Below are 20,732 nucleotides of genomic sequence, written 5' to 3'. Positions count from 1 at the left end.
ACCTTGAGTTATTTTCTGTCCTGAAAAAGTATCATTTGTTCGTCCATAGCAACGGACTATGTTTGTGGCAGCAGGTAACAACTGTGTTGTATCTCATCAACTATTGGTTTCACTTTCCAAATTTTGTCTGGTGATTCGGAATCATGAGATAAGTTATCTACAAAATGGAGCATATTTATTTCTAAATGCAATTAAAAGAAAACAAAACTTAAAATAGCTTTTGAAGGATAAAAAATACCTAGCAATATGAAAAGTACTCAAATGAGTACAGAGGAATAATATGTATACATAAGTCCCGAAGTACTCACCTGAGCACATGATAATTTTTATTAAGTTCTGAAATGTACAGAACGTCCAAATCACGAGTAATGTTTTTTATATCAAGAAGTTTCTACTAAACTACAAGAAAATAATTTTGTATACCATGCCGAAGGTAAATAATGATAATATACTCATGTTTTTTGTCAGGACTTTCAGTCCCTTCCTCTCCTGCTGCAGCCATACTTTTGAATCTAACACTATATGCTCAACGTTGCTATCTGATGGACCCAGAGTGCACTAAATTTGTTCTCGAATGAGTGCTTGAGAAGCAAAACGAGTAAGGGTGCGATTGAAATGAAACGACATATATTTACATAATATTAAAATAAATGTACTCAAATGAGTACTGGGGGACCGTAGAGGTTAAGATATAAAGGAATTTAGATTAATTTATCTGGACGTAACATGTACGATCTTGAATTTATTAAATTGATATCTTCATCGTAAGTGTATAAGACATGTATAAATAAGATAAAACATGATTATTATTATTAACGAAATGAACATCAGTTTTCCAAGTGTGTTTTTTGATAAGAACGGATGTGTGAACATTGCTGATGAAAGATTAAAATTGGAAATGAACGTGTTTTGTAAAGAAAAACTCATAGATTTAGTTATGGTTGATTTATTTGATAGTGTGCAAACACAATCAAGGAATCGATAAGTAATTTGGCAACCCGACTTGGAAACACGTGCTGCTAACTTAGTAGAACAAAAATGGTTGGCATTTCAAAAGTTGCATTCTTTACGGGACACCCTTTATTATCTCCTTCTAACTTTCTCGAAAACTACGCATAACATTTTATACTAACATATGTAATTTCGATCACCTCTACGATATTTACCTATATTAGACATTGGGCAAACCTACCAGAGGAGACACGGCTTCCAAATGACAATGTCCTCCTTCAGACTCTTGTGCTTTATGGTACAAACGTATGGCATTCATACATCCTCCATAAAAAGCATCACGAGGATTTAACGATGTTTTCTTTGTGTATGGATGATTACTAACATACTTTGGCATGACGAATGACTTCATTTGCACTCTTGTGAGAGAATATTTGGCTGTTGTTGTTTGTAGAAGCTTGTTATGTGCTAGTTTTGTTCTCGAAAATGTTTATACATGTCCCATTTTTCAGTCCCACGATTATTCCGGCTAGGATAAAGGAGACGGTAATGATGAAATGAACGGGAAACAGAAGAACTCCGAGAAAACCCCCCACAAGCACGGTGTTTGCCCATAAGAAAGTCCACACTACTCGAGCTGTGATCGAATCAGGGACTCCCCAAAGTACTGATTGTAAATCCTCTACCACTGAGTCACCACACTTCTCAAACATAAAATGTAATATGTTTGTACATTTTGATCCCCGGAAAAATAAAAATACGTCCCACAAATATGACCTTTCTCGGTAACAGGTATCAGCGTATAGAATTAAAAGATTCTTATTTGATCACGATGGGATGAAAGCATGAATTTCACAATAAGCTGTAGGTCTTTTCATGACAGCAAACGAACAACAGGAATGAACATGAATTGTACCTCAACTGTTCTGTACGGACTCAGGTTCAATCCCATCTCCCGTGAAGTGAACTTTGTGATGTACAAACATTGTGTGTGCGTAGGTAACCTTTATGTTTCTATTTCATAGAGTTTTCTCTTAACTTCTTCTTATTCAAAGATCAACAAATAAGTTATTTCCTATTTAAATGTTTCTTTCGGCTGTTATTTTAAATACATACTAGAATATAAAATTCCAAAACTATCACAAACCTAACGTAGGCTTGTAAAAACTTTTGTATTTCTAACCGTATAGCTTTCTATTTTGAAAATCAGACAATGGTGTAAAGCATCACCAGTAGCATCATCGTCAAGGGAAAATATCTTTGAAATGGAAGAGGAAAAAGCAGTATCTCCTATAAGGGAAACGAAACGTGCAGTATGGTCCGATACATCTAAAAGCTTATCATGAATCGTAAATCTTTGCGTCTTTGTTTCTTTAAGGTAAATGTTTGTCTCCCTTAGGCTCAATGCTGAAAACAACAAATTAGAATTTCAGTTTACAGGTAAAGAGCAACACACATTAAAAAGTGACTTCTATCATAAAATATGATCTTCCATGGAACGAGATATCTATGTAACTGCTGCGTGATATTGACCTCTGTACACTTATTTTGCAAAGGGTTCTTTCCTATGGAAGAATCTTGATGGGACAATGGACAATTATATACACTTATTTGGTTGAATTTTGGTAAATAATAATATTGACTTATTTGCAAATATTGACTATCATACTTTTTCATAAATAATAAAGAAAGCAAAACATTATGATAGGTAACGAGAATAGAAAAGAGGTTGGAGTCAATGTTTCTTTCAGAATGGAACTTTGCTCTCTGTAGTACCCTTTCCCCCTCTGGAACAAAGATTATTTTTTAGTTTAACGTCTTGTAGGATCGCTGATAATAAATGAAATGGTGGAAAGAACAAAGTAGAAGTAAATAGGAGAACCCATGCTCAGTTTTTTTGTTTACCAGAATTCCCTATTAACATGAACTCGGATTGAGGCAGGAACCCTAAGCACCAGAAGTAATCACTGTACCCAGGCCCTTATCCACAGGGAAGCCAAGTGCCCCTAAAATTTTCACAGTAGGCTTGCAAATGAACTAAAATATGGTGATGAACTGTAATATGATTGAATTGGGTCTCTCCTAAATTCTACTAACCCTCTCCTTACATTTTGGGGCTGGCTGCTGCCAATCTACCATGGGACTCAACCATTGGCACATCATGACCGTTAAAAAATTAAATTGTGATTACTCATCACTCTTTTACAAAAAGTTACGAATACTGTCAGGAAGCTTTCCATTGTATTAATTCCAAGGCGATAGTAGAATGTATGGTTGATGAGATATTGCCCAAAATTATAATTATTTCAATGGCTAATGAGGTAATGCTTAAAATTACTAATACTTGGCGAGCATGGGCCCATGATTAGCAACCAAAATTGGCATGTCCAGGCTCTCTTCTAGAAAATTTTGTCCCAACTGGACCCGATTCAAAATGTTAGTGGGTTACATTAGATATTATTTGCAAAGATGTGATCTGCACAAGAGTAACATGTAATCGTTTCTTAGCGCGGAAGAGGTTGCCAGGGGCGCACCCACGGCGATTCACTGGGTTCGGGCCCAATCAGAACTTCCTAACTGAACATACTTGTACACTTTATCAACAAAATTATATTTGTTTAACAGGGAAATGATAGATGCAATATGAAATTTTGATCTTACACTTCATCTGTACTCTTTCTCTTATAAAAACAATCTATTTCTTCCATTTTTCTGAAAATAAAAGTGGAAGTATTTTACAAATACTTATGTCTTTTCTGGTGCAGAATAATGCCCGTTCAAGGTACATCGCAAAGTTCACTTGACGGGAGATGGGATTGAACCCCGAGTCCTTACAGAACAGTTGAGGTACAATTCATGTTCATTCCTGTTGTTCGTTTGCTGTCATGAAAAGACCTACAGCTTATTGTGAAATTCATGCTTTCATCCCATCGTGATCAAATAAGAATCTTTTAACTCTGTACTTGAACAAAATAACTTTCAGTACAGGAAGCAAAGCATCGGTGGATGGAGACTCCTGTGACTTATAGTGATAACTTTAACATTTTTCGAGAACAAAACTCTTGGATATTATTGTTTTGTACATAACAGTAGCGGTTCGTGGTCTGTAGAAGTACCAGTTGCAATGTTGCAATATCAAAGGTATGTAGTTACGCGCAAGTGTTCCCCCCCCAGCATTCTTCAGTCTTATCCAAAAAATATTCAGGAAATATGAAGAGGAAAGTCCTTATAAGCTCCATTTGTATATTTATTGATTAAAGTGTATTCTCTAATATTAATTTAATATATAAGTTATTTCCTTTTTTTCAAACAACCACTATCAATGTACGTTTATACACTATTTATATACAAAAACTTCTACGTTCATGTTATTGAACAAGAGATAAATCGAATATATAGCATGTGCTGTAAGCCATGAATGATATCGTTAACCCAGAAAGAAGAAAAAAGCAAGAAAATTGCATATATTCATGCACACAGTTAAACAAAATTATTTAATTAAGTAAACTATGTATTATTTTAGAATGAAAGGTCTTTCTTCGTTCTTTTCCAGCTTCAAATTTTTCTATGACTTCATTAAAATCTGAAATGCTGCTCGCCAAGTTTTTCTGAACAGAAAGTATCGCTACTGGAAATATTTTCCGCTTTATTTTCTTTAAGGTACAGAAACACCTCTCTCCTCCGACAATATGCATTTTGTTAGCATTTCTTTGTATGAATATAAGGAACAAAGAGTTCATTTTCAGTAACTACGTATTTTTGTCTGCTGTTCTATTATAAAGAAGCATGAAATACACGATTTTTCCTTCAAAAATGAAAAAAAAAAAATAATAATTGTTTAACATTCCAGCAATTTAGGCTAAAGAAGACAGATGAGTATTGAAAGTGAATAATTTGAGATTAATTTTTTATGCTCTCCGCCGGAAATTGAATACGGGATCATGTGTACGAGCGACACACAGCTAGGAATCAGACCAGTGGTAAGACATTCTCTTCTTCGAGTCTCGATCGCCCCCTCCCCCCCAGAATAGGATATTTTTTATTTTAAAAATAAAATCTATCCCAAAAATTTTAACTTTGTATTATAAATGTAAAATAAAATCTATTGACTTCGAACGACTGCCCTCCCCCAAATATTCAGCTTGGATCCGCCCCTGCTACCACCAGACGCGTATTTGCTCTTTGCGAGTTTCTGTTTGGTGACTAACTTCTTTCTTCCAATCGTCTATATCTCACTCAACCTATCAATTGAGTCAAACGCTGCCAAACGGAGGAATTCGTAACTACTACAGAAGCTGACTATATAGCCTACCAGTTGCAACTAAATAGCAACTGGAAACGTGTGATACGGGAGGATAGCAGCGATGCAAGAATAAATCCACTTCCTCATGTTAAGAGATAGGAGCTCGCTGCCATATGCTCAATGTTACTGCTTCCAGTGGCAACGCTTGCTGCCACTGGATTTGTATATCACTCTCTTCCTTTCAGTTTTTTTAAATTAATTTTTTAGACATGCATCAATACTGTTTTGCGCTCAAGAGCAAAGGTTTATTTTTTACTGATACACTACTTTAATACTAAAAAATATCTTTAGTATTAAAGAAATATCCGGTTGCACAACCATGCAACATATAGTACCAGCCGCCACTGGTACATAGGAAAGGTCAATGTTTCTTTTGCTTATCGTTACGTAAGCTTGAGAATGACACGTTTCGCTCCCCCTTTCATTGTTTGTCTTCAACACAGTATAGCAATAAACTCGAAACTAGGCACTGCAGAGTATCGCAGTGAGAACATCCTTAATAAATAACAATTTCCTGTAACAACTTTAAGCATGATGTGCCTTCAGTGCGAACGGTACCGGGTTCGATTCCCTGTGGTAACACTCTTTTTAGGCCAGTCACCTTGAATGAGGTTTTTCTGGGTCTTCCTCATACACAGCATGCAAACGCCTGGGGTGGTACCTAACTTTTACAAAATTAAGATTTCCTGCTCGAAGTGATTCTACTTAAGGAACGTCTAAGACGATTTTTCGTTTCTTTTACTTTTATTAAAATGTAAAAATTCCAAGCAAATGTACAAGATGAAATACAAACCTAATAGCTCTCTCTCCCTCTTCAATTAGATTTTTATTGGTGACATCATTTTTATTTGAAAAATGAAATTAAATGAAATTTTTGAATTTTACGTCCGGCGGTTATGCCGGTTAGGCTAAAGGAGACGGATTTTTATTTGATATCATAACGTACCAATAGAAGTGTACAAAGTGATTTACCAATGAGTCTTCTTATATAAAAGTTAAAGGAGATCTCCCTCGTGAATAAGTGGTTAGCGCAAGTTCTTTTAGCGTGGGAGATCCAGGGTTCGATTTCGTCTGAGAACTCCTGTGATTTGAATTCAACGTTAATTAGCAATAGTAGACCAACGTCTCATATAGCATCGCTAAAGTATAGGACGTTAAAACACAAATCAACACAATCGAATCATAAGTTATGGGATGTATTTTTTCAATGATGAACATGAATACTAAAGTATGATGATGTTGTAAACGTAATAAGCATTTCATTAATTATTTAATTTAAATCTTTTAGTTTTCAAATTCAAGAAAAGCGTATACTTAAATTAGATACTACTAATAATGAATTCAGATACGATTTTTCATACAACGTAAAATATTACTGAACTAATGAATTATACACATTCAGAAATGTACAAAATATATCACTTTCACTAAAATGACTACACTGAAAAGAAATATTTTTCTTTTCATAATAATGAATTCAAATACATTTTTTTCATACAACGTAAAATATTACTGAACTGGTATAGTAAACTTGATAATGAATATTATTTTCAGGCGGTGAGACATCCTTTACATGCTCTTGTCACTCAATTTACGTCATAAAATATATCTTCTTCTTCTTCTTCTCTTCACTCTTAAAAGTGTTTGAAAAAATGGCACCAGGAAATAACCAGTTTGTGCCATAAATGCTATAAAGAATATAGTTGTGAGTTGAAAAATTTCTTCAGTAAGAACTGTGAAGATCGATAATAGTTGGTATATTTTCTTTTTAAGGAATTGTATTAATGTCTTGATTGGCATTTGTTGATTTATTGCTAAAATGTATTTATATGAGAAAGATGCACTTCCTAAATGAATATAAAGTTAATTTAGAAATAGAGATCTGAATAATTCAAAAAGTTCACATTCAAAGATAATATGATTCATAAGCACATTCAAGTAGTCTATACATATCACATATTTTTGGTTTCATATTTTTTAAATTTATATTAACACCTGTTTAATGGCAAATGCTTCACCTTCGAAAATAGAGATTTGTTTAGGTAATTTATATTGCAAGGTATTTATGTTGCTGTAATAAAGAACATAGGTTGTTGAAGATAATATCAGATGTAGTTTGTGTATTAACTCCCTCGATTGATATCATTGCTGATTGAATTATCTTTCTCATTCTTTCTTTTACGTTTTGTTGAGGTTGTGGAGTAATTATTGATGTTGTCATAAATTCTTTATCCTTTCCGGAGAATTGTATTAGAGTTATTTCCGGATGCTCTAATTTATGAGGATTCTTTTTATTCATTCCCTTAGAATCTTCTAAGGTGAAGTTATGGTTTCCAGAACATTCCGATACCGAAGAAATCACTTTTCTTCGTAACATGTTTGAATTATCCTTGTGTAAGAGGAAGTTATCGGTTTTTTTTATATGTATTGTCATTATCATTTGAAGATATTTTTATCTTGTTAAATTCATCCTTTTTTGTAGGAATTGAGTTAAATCTTATATTTTTGTTATGATATTTCCCCTTAATTAATTGTGAAGATGATTGAGAAGAATTCCATGAAAACAATTCCACTTGCCTCTTGCGTCTCTTCTCCGGCGGAGAACTGGGAAGGTCCCTTGAGACATGTGTTCCTGAGGAAATTTGATTCGGATCGGGAGTTACCAAAGGAGGCATGTGTTCTATATTGAACAAAGATGCATAAGATGCATGACTCTTATTTGAATTATACCCTTCTGTTGATCGAAAGTTAACGATAGAGTGATCTTGATTAGAATTTGAGTTAATGTTGAATGATTTTTTTTAAATCGCATTCGCTTCATTAAAAGTTATTTTTTCTTTCGCCATTAGTTCCATTAGTTTACCTTGTCTAATTCTCTCCGGACATTCTAGAAAATCAGCCGGACGATTTCCACTACAATTGATACAGAGGAGGATTGTTACATGTGTTAGACGGATGCAGATCTCCACATTTTATACATAATATTCTATTTGATCTACAATTATTCTTACGATGCCCAAATTTATTGCAACCTGAGATACACTGTCTGATAACCGGTATATATGTATGAACCGAGCGTTTAATATAATATAGTTTAATATCATTAGGTAGTTGCTGAGAATCAAATGTCAAAATGACTGTGGAGGTGGGTTGTAGTTCACCCGTTGAAGTTCTTTTGAATATTCGTCTAGCTGATGTAACTGTAAAGTCACATTTAATATCATTTAATAAATCCGACATTTCTATATTTGTTTCTATGCCATGTATCACTCCCATTGTGTAGATGAGATGATTCGGGATAAAAGCTATCCAGTTATTTTGAGACAGAATTTCATGATCTAAAAATGAATTGGCTTCCACGCCCGAGCGAAATTTTATTTTCAGTAAGTTCCTGCCAATTTTGTCCACACTTAGAATACCTGAAATGTCTGCAAGGTATATTTTTTCTGCCAAGTGCCATGATGTGCTTTTTGCCTAATTCTTCCGAATTAGATTTGACGAAGACATAATATGGTGCAAGGTGCTGCGATCCATATTTAGTTATACCTATGGAAGTGGCATTATTAATATCTTTAAAAGTTGTAATAGTATATCCTTTTTTATTCTGGATGCCGTCTACGGAAGAAAAACTTATTTGATTTGGTTGAGTTCTATTTGTGTTCGATACCTGGTGATTCGTTTGCGATGTAATCATGGAATCATGTTCGTCTAGAACATTCGATTCTGTATATTCAATTTCTACTTCATTGATCATATTGTATTAGTCCAGTTTTGCATAACAAGAACATGATAAACCATAGAAAATATGATAAACACAACACACAAATTAGAGTGAAAGAACTATCACAGACAAAACACTAAGTATAACACTATTTTATGTAGAGATAAAGGAATGATCTCACCAAGAAGAGAATCTGGAATGTTCCAGAAATGTTCACCAAACTAACTGCACTCTATAATTGTTTATGCAGTTATTCGAAATATTTTTCCAATAACACACAAATTGTAAACAATATGTTACACAGAAATTAAGCTGTTATTATACAATGCACTCGTTTTTGTACTTGTTTTTTTCTTTTTTTAAGACAGCCATTTACCCACTCTCTGCGCACTTGACCTTTTGCCTGACTGTTAAGTGATTCATGAAGACCATGTCAAACAAGTTGGCATCATTCCCCCATAAAATATATCACTTTCACTAAAATCACTACACTGAAAAATATTTTTCTTCTTTTTTATCAATACATATCCATCTCATCGATATCCTCCAAAGGTTGAGTATCAGTTTCCCCACCATGACTATGTTTGAATCCTGTCAAATAATTCATCCCTGATTGCTTCTATAATTTTTTGTTTACATAATACTTTCATTTCCAATTTTAATGTTTCAACATCGATGTTTACATCACCGTCCTTCTTCAAAGCAAGAGATACATTCGGAGAACTAGTGTTCATTTCACTAATAATATTTTGTTCATCTACACATGTATGAATTCCCTCAAGTCCAGTACATGCAAGACATTGCGATTCTACATGATTGCGTATAGTCTCTGTACACAAATGAAAATATTCACGTACAGCCTCATATTAAAATGTAAAAATTCCAATAAAATGTACAAGATTAAATCCAAACCTAATAGCTCTCTCTCTCTCTTTAATTAGATTTTTATTGATGACATCATTTTATTTGATATCATGACGTACCAATAGAAGTGTACAAAGTGATTTACCAAAGTGATGAATCTCCTTATATAAAAGTTAAAGGAGATCTCCCTCGTGAATAAATAGTTAGCGCAAGTTCCTTTAGCATGGGAGATCCAGGGTTCGATTTCGTCTTTGAACTCATGTGATTTGGATTCAACGTTAATTAGCAATAGTAGACCAACGTCTCATATAGCATCGCTGTTGTATAGGACGTTAAAACACAAATCAACACAATCGAATTATAAGTTATGGGTTGTACTTTTTCAATGCTGAACATGAATAGTAAAGTATGATGATGTTGTAAACGTAATAAGCATTTCATTAATTAATTAATTTTAATCTTTGGAAGTAGTATAGCCATATGGAAGAGTAATAGGTTTTATTAATTTCAAAGTCTTGTAATTTTGTAAAAGATACTAATTCAGAGCCCTGGCCCACAGTGGCTAAGTGGTAGAGCGTTAACCTCTGGAGCTTGGGCGCCCGGGTTCGATGGACTAAGGAGTCCAAAATAGCTATCCAATACAAGACGAGAAGACGAAGACCAATAAGACGTATCATAAAGGGGATATTTTATCGATTATTTTTTTCTCAAGATCTCGCACCGTTTGCAAGATTTGAGCCTAATTCCTGTTGGAGTTTCTAATTCCTGTATTACCACTGTTTTCTTTCTTCTTGTATGCAATATGTAATAAGCAATGCTGGGGATTAAAAGATTGGACAGATAACGATGGATTCTCTGAAGTTGGTGCTGGTTTGACTTTACATCGATAACTGTAAGTAGGATGAAGCCCACTGCAATTGTTGCATTTCGGTGGTCCTTGGACATATCGGCTTGAAAAACTCATGAAACAATTGCACCAGAGATTCTCCATACGTCATTTAGGGATTCACCGACACTTACACGGACTCTTATTAAACGAACTGGAACTAAAGACTAACTAACTAACTCAATGGTCTAAGGAACCCAAAGGTTCAATGTCGTGTTCACAAAAGCTGACCTAATAGCTAACACGGACATGTGGTGAACGTGGTCCTGAGTCTTTATATCATAACTTAGCGAAGCTACAATCATGGTTAGTTGTTTGGTTCACTTTCACTCCCCGAAAATAATAATAATAATAATAATAATAATAATAATAATAATAATGTGATGCTGTATTTTTCAATTTTTTTGTTTGTTATTTACAGCCTAAGTTCGATTCCCGTTGGAAGCAAAACATATATTCTTTTTTACGTTTTGATTTCACTTTGTTCAGCATTAGATAGTTCAATTATACATATGTACAATCATTAACATATCTTTTTTAAGCTCGATTAACGTAATTTCATACTTGATCTATCTGCAAAAGTGATATATGTTTTTATTTCGAAGCTCTTTTTGAAATAAAAATCTAATCTATATGCGGGGCACTGAGGTTCAGTGATAGAGTGCTCACCTCAAGTTGGATTAATTTTATGGTAAACAACAACGTGTTCATAGCTTCTCTCTCTCCCTCTCTCTCTCTCTCTCGGGGCGTTCGATTATACATACAATCATTAACACATCTTTCCTAAGTTGGACCAGTTCAACTCTAAAATCATGAAGTACCAAATTCGATCCCAGCTCCGTACCAAAGTAGATTTTTGTGTCCAGAACCTTTATATCGTAAGTTAGCGATGCTACAATTAAGGTTAGTTGTCTGTTTCACTTTCACTCCCAAAATAATAATAATAATAATAATAATAATAATAATAATAATGTGATGCTCTATTTTAAAATTTATTTTTATGTTTGTTATTTACGTTTTAATACAATTTTGGTCTGGATTCGATTCTCGATGAAAGAGAGAGAGAGAGAGAGAAAGAAAGCGTTATAGTGCTTCGAAATGAAGAGCTTCGAACGATATATATGATATGCTACCCTACAGCGGGCCTAACGCCAATCAATATATATATATATAAGTATACTCTTTGCCAGAGGGCTAAGGAGGTGCAAAATAGCTATTCAATACAATACAAAACGAAAAGACAAAGACCAATCAATTGGGATGCTTCGATCACTGAATATCAAAGGATTGGGGGTAAGGGTCTAAAATAGCTACCCAATGCTATGCAAAATAGCTATTCAATACAAAACGGAAACACGAAGACCAATCAATTGGGAAGCTTCGATCGTGATAACTGAAAGGACTGTGATGAAGATCCGGTAGCCATCCAAGAGTATGAGCATAGCAACAACGGGTTCCCAGGACCAAAATTTTCCCACGTGCTCTTCGCGGGAGGTACGGGGCGTGGGTATCCAAATTAGCTATCCAATACAAGACGACTAGAAAAGGAAGACGAAAAGGCATGTTTTTTCATGAATCTATAGCTGGTGGTAGCCCTATAAGGCTATGAGCATAACAACTAAAAGCCTGTTGAAACTTGCCTTCAAATTCTAGGAAAAATATGGAATTCGAGGAAAACAAGATAATTTTTGGTGACTCAGCCGTCTATCCAGCCTGTATTCTACTACAGTTGTCCCTCCTGCCCCCCACAAGTTACGGCCCTGGTATCCACGAGATTCTTTCCCTTTCTTTTATATCAATTTTCTTTCCAAGTCTTCCATTTTTGCCCATCCCCCAAATTTATTTCATTTTCCGTGAGGGAGGGATAATGTTCTTCTGAAGAATGGTAGGCACTGGACACAACCGTCCTGCTGTGTCAAACTAACTTGTACGCATCTTTCAACAGCAAACACAGAAACTCACGTAAATCTAATAGTAAGGACCGAACTATATCTGGTCGAGGTAGCGAAAAATTTGAGAGGTCAAAGGTCAAGATCCCTTCCCTGGGCCAATGACCTAGGGGTTCTTTATTATTTGAAGTGTTTTGCCCAATGAATATCACTGACATTATAATTAATTGTGTATGTAATGTAATAAGAAAGAAAACACTGATCATACATGAATTAAAAACTCCAACCGGTAGTAGGCTCAAATAGTGCAAATGGCGGAAGATATTGAAAAAAATAATCAAAATAATCTACTCTTTATTGTACCCCATGCCGATTTTTATCAAGACATCTTTCACTTGTGTCTGTAAAGGGACATGTACAAATGTTGTGAGGAATGTCGCGCTGTGTAGAGAGCGCAAGGTTAAGTAGTAATCTATTAAATTCCAATGCCTGTAGAAAGTTAAGAAAGAAATGCTAATATTATAGCTATTCATGCGTAGGTCTGAACTAAATCAGTACTCAATTTCACTTTTATTTGTTTTCATGGTTTCGGCCAGTTGTTTGGGACTGCCACCTATCGACAAGTAGATAAAACAAGATTCAATACCTCTCTGATCATGTAAAAGATGTTTCAAGTTCATTCGAGACTCTTGTTCAAGTGTCTAGAACAATATTCCTTTGAATGGTAATATTAAATCTTTCTTTGAACGTCTATAAACAATATTAGTCCCTAAACACACAAATTGCACTATTATATAGTTATTATTCAATAAAATGGAGTCTGGGATATTGTAATATACATGGACATTGCTATTTAATCACGTTTGAAGATAGTGTTTTAAATTATTATTATTAATAATAATAATAATAATAATAATAATAATAATAATAATAATGATATTATTATTACTAATATTGCAGCGCATTCAACCTATGAAGAATTTTCCTAGCTTGCACCTATCCTTGACAGAGGAGAGAGAATGGTAAGAAAATACGTGCTTGACGTTTGTATGACCCCTTAGGATGCCTTCCCGTGCTCGCTTGCAGACCCATCATCTTCCTTGAAGTGACTCTGTTGTATAACATTCATGCTTTTTAGAAGTCACCTGGCACATGTTGGTTTGTGATTTTAACAATTACTTCTGGTAACCCCTTCTAACTAAATGAGCTATTATCATGTCTCTCAGCGGAAATATTTTGAAGAAGAGGAAGAAGAAAACTTGTGAAAGAATTTTTTAACAATTTTTTCTTGTGGCCCACGCAAATCTTTTACTAGACAATAAGAAGAAAATTACTGATATAATTATAATTATTCAACAATTATTTCTCGCGGCCCCCTTGAGCCTCCTTTATGCTAAGCGAGATATTAACTTGTCCCCCAGCGCTAACATTTTAAAGAACAATAAGAAAGGAGTTATTCAAAGAATTATAGTTTTAAGTTTCAACAACTATTTCGAGTGGTGAGACAAATCTATACTTGCACAAACAATACAATGTACAATGTGTAAAAAAAATAATAATAAATAAATAAAATAAAACCTTTTGCCACAGCTTCCTCATTCAAAAAATCTCTGGATTACCACTGTTGTTATCGTAAGTAGTAGAATTCTAAAGGATCTATACGTCAAGTGTAAAAAGACAAATGATAACCGTGTTAAAGGTCTTCACAGAAGATATAAGAAAATGTACAAAAGGGCAATACCCGAAAGCAAACGAAAAACACTGACACTTAAGTCCAAAAATAAAAGTAAAACCACATGGAAAATAATAAATCAGGAGAGCAACAGACAAGGACAAAATTACATGTAGATAATTCAAACGAAATCCAATTAGGATTGCGGATCATTTCAATACGTATTTCAGTTCAGTTGTAAAAATGCTCCCAAATTAGACATCTCTCCCAAAACATAAACCACAATTAAGATCTATACATATGACCGCAAATCCTATGTTTCTAACACCAATTACTTGAAACGAAGTTGAATCTTTTATTTCAAAATTAAACAATAAAATTTCCATTGGTAACGAAATCCCTACTCCTGTACCGAAAAAAAAGCAGTGAAAATAATAGCTTTCGCACTTGTCTGTATCATCAATGCATCTTTTAAAAATGGTACATTTCCTACGTAATTAAAATCATCAATCATAAAAGCATTACACAAGAAGGGAAGCAGGGACAAAGTGGAAAACTACAGACCAACTTTTCATACGTCAGCGTTCTCTAAGATATTTAAAAACGTTTTCCTTTGTATGTTACACCAACATTTAAAATGTAATGATATTATTTGTTTATCTATTTTTTAAAATAAATCAATTCAAACTGCTATCTACGATTTCGTTATGCAAGTCATACACGCTATGGATACAAGATACTATCCTTTCGGTGTTTTGTGATTTGACGAAACCATTTGACTGTTTATATACTCGAAGATACGGTATCAGGACATTCTATTTATCGTGGATAGAATTCTATCTCTCGAATAGAATACAAATTGTAGAAGTATCCCATTTAAACCAAGAATCGAAAAATATGACTAAGCACAAATCAAAACCTAAATATATCAACGTAGGTGTGCCGCAAGGATCAATTGTAGAACCTACACTGTTCTTTCTCTACACAAGTGGTATGCAAGACCACCTTAGACAGACTCCGCCTTATGCAGAGTCTTTCAACGTATGATTAGTGTCGTATTAAATGCCTGAGTACTGCAGGAAACATTTTAGTCAGACCCTTTAGTATCGCACTAATCACGCGCCAGAACGACTCTGCATAAGGTCCATTAAGTTTATTTTATGTGCAGACGATACAAACGTAATTATAAAATCAGAACCACCCAAAATCCATAAGAAAATAGATAATAATATGTAACAGATAGTTTCCTGGTTTGCACACAGCAAACTGTTTCTAAACTCCGACAAAACATCCCGCTTATACTTTCACTCTAACCATACTAAATTGACATCATATCCAGTTCTTTGAATAGACAAAAATGAAAAAAAAAAAAAACAACAATGAAAGCCGAAACAGTCAAGTTTCTTGATCTTCTGACAGATAATAATTTGTACTGCTCTCAATATAGTTCAACATTACCTCATGAAGAATTCTATGTAATTTTTTCTAGTGACGTCACTTGTTTCCATTCGAGACTGACGTCTTTCTCGTCAGCCCCGTTTCCATTTTAAGCAGAAAAGCAATACTAACAGGTTATCATGCACGGGTCCACTCTGAATAGAAAGCACAGTGGACAATTCACCAAACTGAGATACTTAACTGACTAGGACGCTATTAAACGAATTGAGCCCATCCACCTCAGCAACTCTTGCAAGAGACAAATTGTACGGAATGGGAAATATTATTTTTAAACCCCTAGAAAGTTGAGAAATCTCATGCGTCGTTATCAGTTCCGGTAGCTCATTACTTAGTTCAAATAGCAGTGTTTTTCAAGTGTTTCAAAAATTAGTATTTACAAGTAATGTGCAGAGGGACATTTAAAAGCCATTGGGCCCCTTTTGGTCTGTGCTTTCCGTTGCGCAGGGTCTTGCGGCACTGTGGAAGTAGTTCGTTATTAGTATAATATTCAGTGGCGGCTCCTGAGTATATGATATGGTAGTGCCAAAACGTACACAATAAATAAACGCCGTACATGTAAAGGCACAAATAACATTATTTTCTTACAGTCACACACACACACACACACACACACATATATATATATATATATATATATATATATATATATATATATATATATATATATATATATATGAGAACCCCCCAAATAACACACGGAAAACAAAATTCAAGGATTGGCTACATCACAACCACAAATTCCAACTGTTTTTCAAATGTATGTTCATGTTAAATTGATGCAATCTTTCCTTATTACGGATCACTTGCTTAACACACAATTTTAAATTAGGATTTGCTTTCCTAAATTTCCTGCTTCCAGCTAGTTTGTCGTCATATGATAGGGATGAAAACGGATATTTCACTAAATTACTTGCCACATTCATCGTAATGTATCGTTCTGATTTCAGGGAAGGTAGTTACAAATATAGAGAAAGAAGAAAACAGCACTAGAGTTAAATACAGTACTCAGCATCAAAACTTCGCAAAAATATATAATTGACAAATTACATACACATACCACATTCACCACCACAAACACTCAGGCGCACACCGCACAATGTGTTTATGTTTCAACCAGGGGGGATCATACCTGGGTTGATAACACAATAACGAAATACACTGCAAATCGATTTTTGGGAGGGTCAAATCTAGATGGTACATATTGATATGTAATAAGTAAGTAGTTTGGAATCACTGCAATAGGAACAAGTAAATCAGGAGTCACGTGTTACATTTCCAGGCGACTTAACTCCAAACCAAAGCCCCCTTTCCTGGAGCATCAAAACATAAGACGAAACAAATCTCCCGCTTTGAGCCACCTTCGATCCTGGCACAAAACGCTAGTTATTTCTTCGTACTTTCCTCCTGCTCTCCAACTAACGAGCATGCGCACAAACCATTTTTGGAACAATCGGGAGCAGTGTTGCCACACTTGGTACAATTGTACCAAATTCAGCCCTTTTGTCATTCATCGGCCCGTTGGTACCACATTGGCATTTTCAGCCTTTTTGTGAAAAAGTTGGTACAATTCTACCCAATTCAGTACCATTTGACAAATACTTATTGTCACATTTTCAAAAGTGTCAGTAAGACTTCCTGCATCTCATGTTACTCATACTGTGTGTTGGACTCTTAAAAGATGCTGTTGAACATTCACAATGTGACGTTGCACCGCATAATGCTACGAACTTTGTGTGGAAAATTGGTAATTCGAACTATATCGGGAAGCAAATGGCGCTAGATGGGCGCATCTGCGCCCGCATAAAGGAGACGAGAAAGAAGCTGTGTGGTGGAAATTTTAATTTGCGGCCTCTGTTATACTTCCTACGTGCGAGATAAGTTTCATCTACTTCCACACTTGTTCGGGGTCCTCCTATTTTGATGTTTTTTTTTAAAGTAATTTTTTAAAAGAGCACTTTGTTGATTTGGACTCTTGGAAGGGGGGAAGTGTTCTAGAACTTGGCCTCTTTTAGTTTCGTGTTATAGAGCCATGTATTACACTGGTATAAAATAATGAATTCAGCCCTTTTTGTTTCAATTTGGTACTATTTTTCAGCCCACTCTAGAGCTAGGACTGTGGCAACATTGATCGGGAGAGCAGGAGAGAACTTGGCACTAGTGATGCGCGATTGCGAGAGGTTCTAACAATCGAAAGGTTCCTTATCGAGAGGTTCTACTTATAGATTGTTTCGATTGCTTAGCGAGAGGTTTGTACAATCGAAAGGTTCCTCTCGATTGTTGCATTCGCTAAGGGAAATCGTCTGTATTAACGAGCAGGAGCAGGTTTCAACCTGAATATTCGTACTTCGCTTTTATTGGCTCGCGCCAAGTCCATACAGTCTAAGACCAATTTTGTTATCATTTTTTGCACAAAAACAGGTTTTCGCGATTATCAACATTTCGTTCACGGCACACCAATAAAGATAATAGGAAATGTTGTGGAACAGATGTCCTTGTTTAATGTATGGTATGTATAATCAGATTCGAAAGAAAAGGAAAGGAAGATGGATTGTGCAGTACATAAACGCTGCTTAAAGCTATTTGTTTCTTTCTTTCTTTCAATAAACATTTTCTCAAAAATGTAAAAAAAAAAAAAAAAAAAAAAAGCAACTACACACGACAAAAAGAATTGAAAGCAGCTCGTGTTGAATTAAGTAACATCATTTAAAGTTTCATTTCTTACTGGAAATTGTTCTTCATCCTTATATATATATAGACACTATATATATTCTCATGATAGACAATGACATGAATAATTGATTTCGCCTTCGGTGCGAGCGGTGGGGTCACTTGGTCGAAAAAATGTAACAGCTTTCTCAGGTGAGCCATCCTGAGTGAGGTTTTTTCTGGGTTTTCCTCACTCACATCAGGCAAATGCCGGAATGGTACTTAACAAGTAGGTCCCAGCATGCCACTTCCTTCCCTCCTCATTCCTTTCTTCCTTCCGTTTCTCCGGGTGATGTGCTCGCCGAGGGACGTCATCCCTTAGACGTTACGGGCTTAAGGCCGTTGCTGCCGGTAATGCCCATAAAAAATGTATCAATCAATAACGAATAATTGAACTTTCGAATGTTTAGTTTTAACGGCCTTTCCAGCAGCAGGCGTAGCCACTTCCGTCCCCTCTGAAAAATATTTTCAATGGCAGGTCTAGTCACTAATGAAAGGAGAAATAGACTTAGTTCAGAGAAACTCGATCAAATATTTTTTTGAATAGGAACATAAAGGTCGTGCAATAAATTAAAGAAAAAAATGCTTTTAACTTTTTTAGGCTTTACAACAGAAGAGACAGTATTTTTTTACGAATCATGTGTTATTTAATTTTAATTTTCTTCTTTACTTTAATATACTGTTACAATTATCAGTACTTTATGTTTAAGATCAAAAAAAAAAAAATCTTGCAGTGGAAATATGTTTTAAAAACGTGCACAGTGTAAAGTGTTGGAAAGTGACTGATTTATTGCTGACTACAATGTACGAAACTTCACTGGTGAGTATGTTTATGTTATCTTATATCTTACAATAAACACATTTTTATACTCTTTAATCGTTAATATTACACTACATTATATTACATCGCTAGCTGAAGTGTTCGCCCTTCGTACGGGCGATCGGATGAATGTTTATAGATAAGGACCTCCAAACAAACATTCTGGCTACGCCACTGAGAATAGATGTACTATGTCTTGCCAAAATCTTCGCGGGAGGGTTCTCAATAACTTTCGAAAGTTTCATGGCGATTAGGTGATTATAGATAAGCCCCCCCCAAAAAAATCCTGGCTACGCCATTGAGGATACATGTACTATGTCCTGCCAAAAAAAAAAACTTCGCGGAAGTATATTCAACAACCTCCTAAAGTTTCATGGCGATCGGATGGTTATAGGTAAGGTCTCCCAAACAAAAATCCTGGCTACGTCACTGAGGAAAGATTTACTATGCCAAAAACCTTCGCGGGATTGTGCTCAACAACTTCCAAAGTTTCATGGCGATCGAATGGTTATAAATGAGGTCCCCCAAAAAAATTCTGGCTACGCCACTGAGGACAGATTCAGTATGCTAAAAATCTTCGCGGGAGCGTACTGAACAAATTCGGAAAGTTTAATGGCGATCGAATTAATGGTTTCGGAGTCCATAAAGAACAAACAGACAGATAGATAAGGTCTCCCAAAAAAGTCCTGGCTACGCCACTGAGGAGAGATGCACTATGCCCTATCAGAAAACTTCGCGGGAGTGTACTGAACAACTTACTAAAGTTTCATAGCGATCGGGTGGTTATAAGTGAGACCCCCCCAAAAAAAATCCTGTCTACACCACTGAGGATACATTTAATATCCCAAAAAACCTTCCCGGGAACGTAGTCAACAACTTCGCAAAGTTTCATAGCGATCAGGAGTCCATAAAGAACAGATAGACACACACACACACACACACACACACACACACACACACACACACACACACACACACACACACACACACACACACACACACACACACACACACACACACACACACACACATCCTATATATAGACTAGCAGAAATACCCGCCCTTCGTACATCTAGTTTAGAACCTCTCCCTTAAGACTTCGATTGTCCAGTACGAGAATAGATGCCACATCTAAACGAAACATTTCGTTAGAAACATCTCGAACAGAACCTCTCGGTAAGAACATCTCGCTAAGATCCTCTCGGTAAGAACATCTCGCTAAGAACCTCTCGTTAAGGAAATCCCAATCGAAATGTCTCGAGAGGTTCAAACAATCGAAACGTTTCGATTGTAACATCTCGCAATCGCGCATCTCTACTTGGCACGAACAGAGTGAGAGTAGAGATAAGCCTATATATTCTAGCGTGCGAGTAATTCTGAGCGAATTCAATCATTGAGCGCGACTCAAAAAAGCTTCTCGTGAGCAATGATGACGTTGGAAGTAAAGTATTGTGCATAAAAT

This window comes from Thermobia domestica, chromosome 16, assembly GCF_964235325.1.
Source record: "Thermobia domestica chromosome 16, izTheDome1.hap1.1, whole genome shotgun sequence".
NCBI classification, from domain to species: Eukaryota; Metazoa; Arthropoda; class Insecta; order Zygentoma; family Lepismatidae; genus Thermobia; species Thermobia domestica.
Note: the sequence above shows the minus strand (reverse complement) of the source record.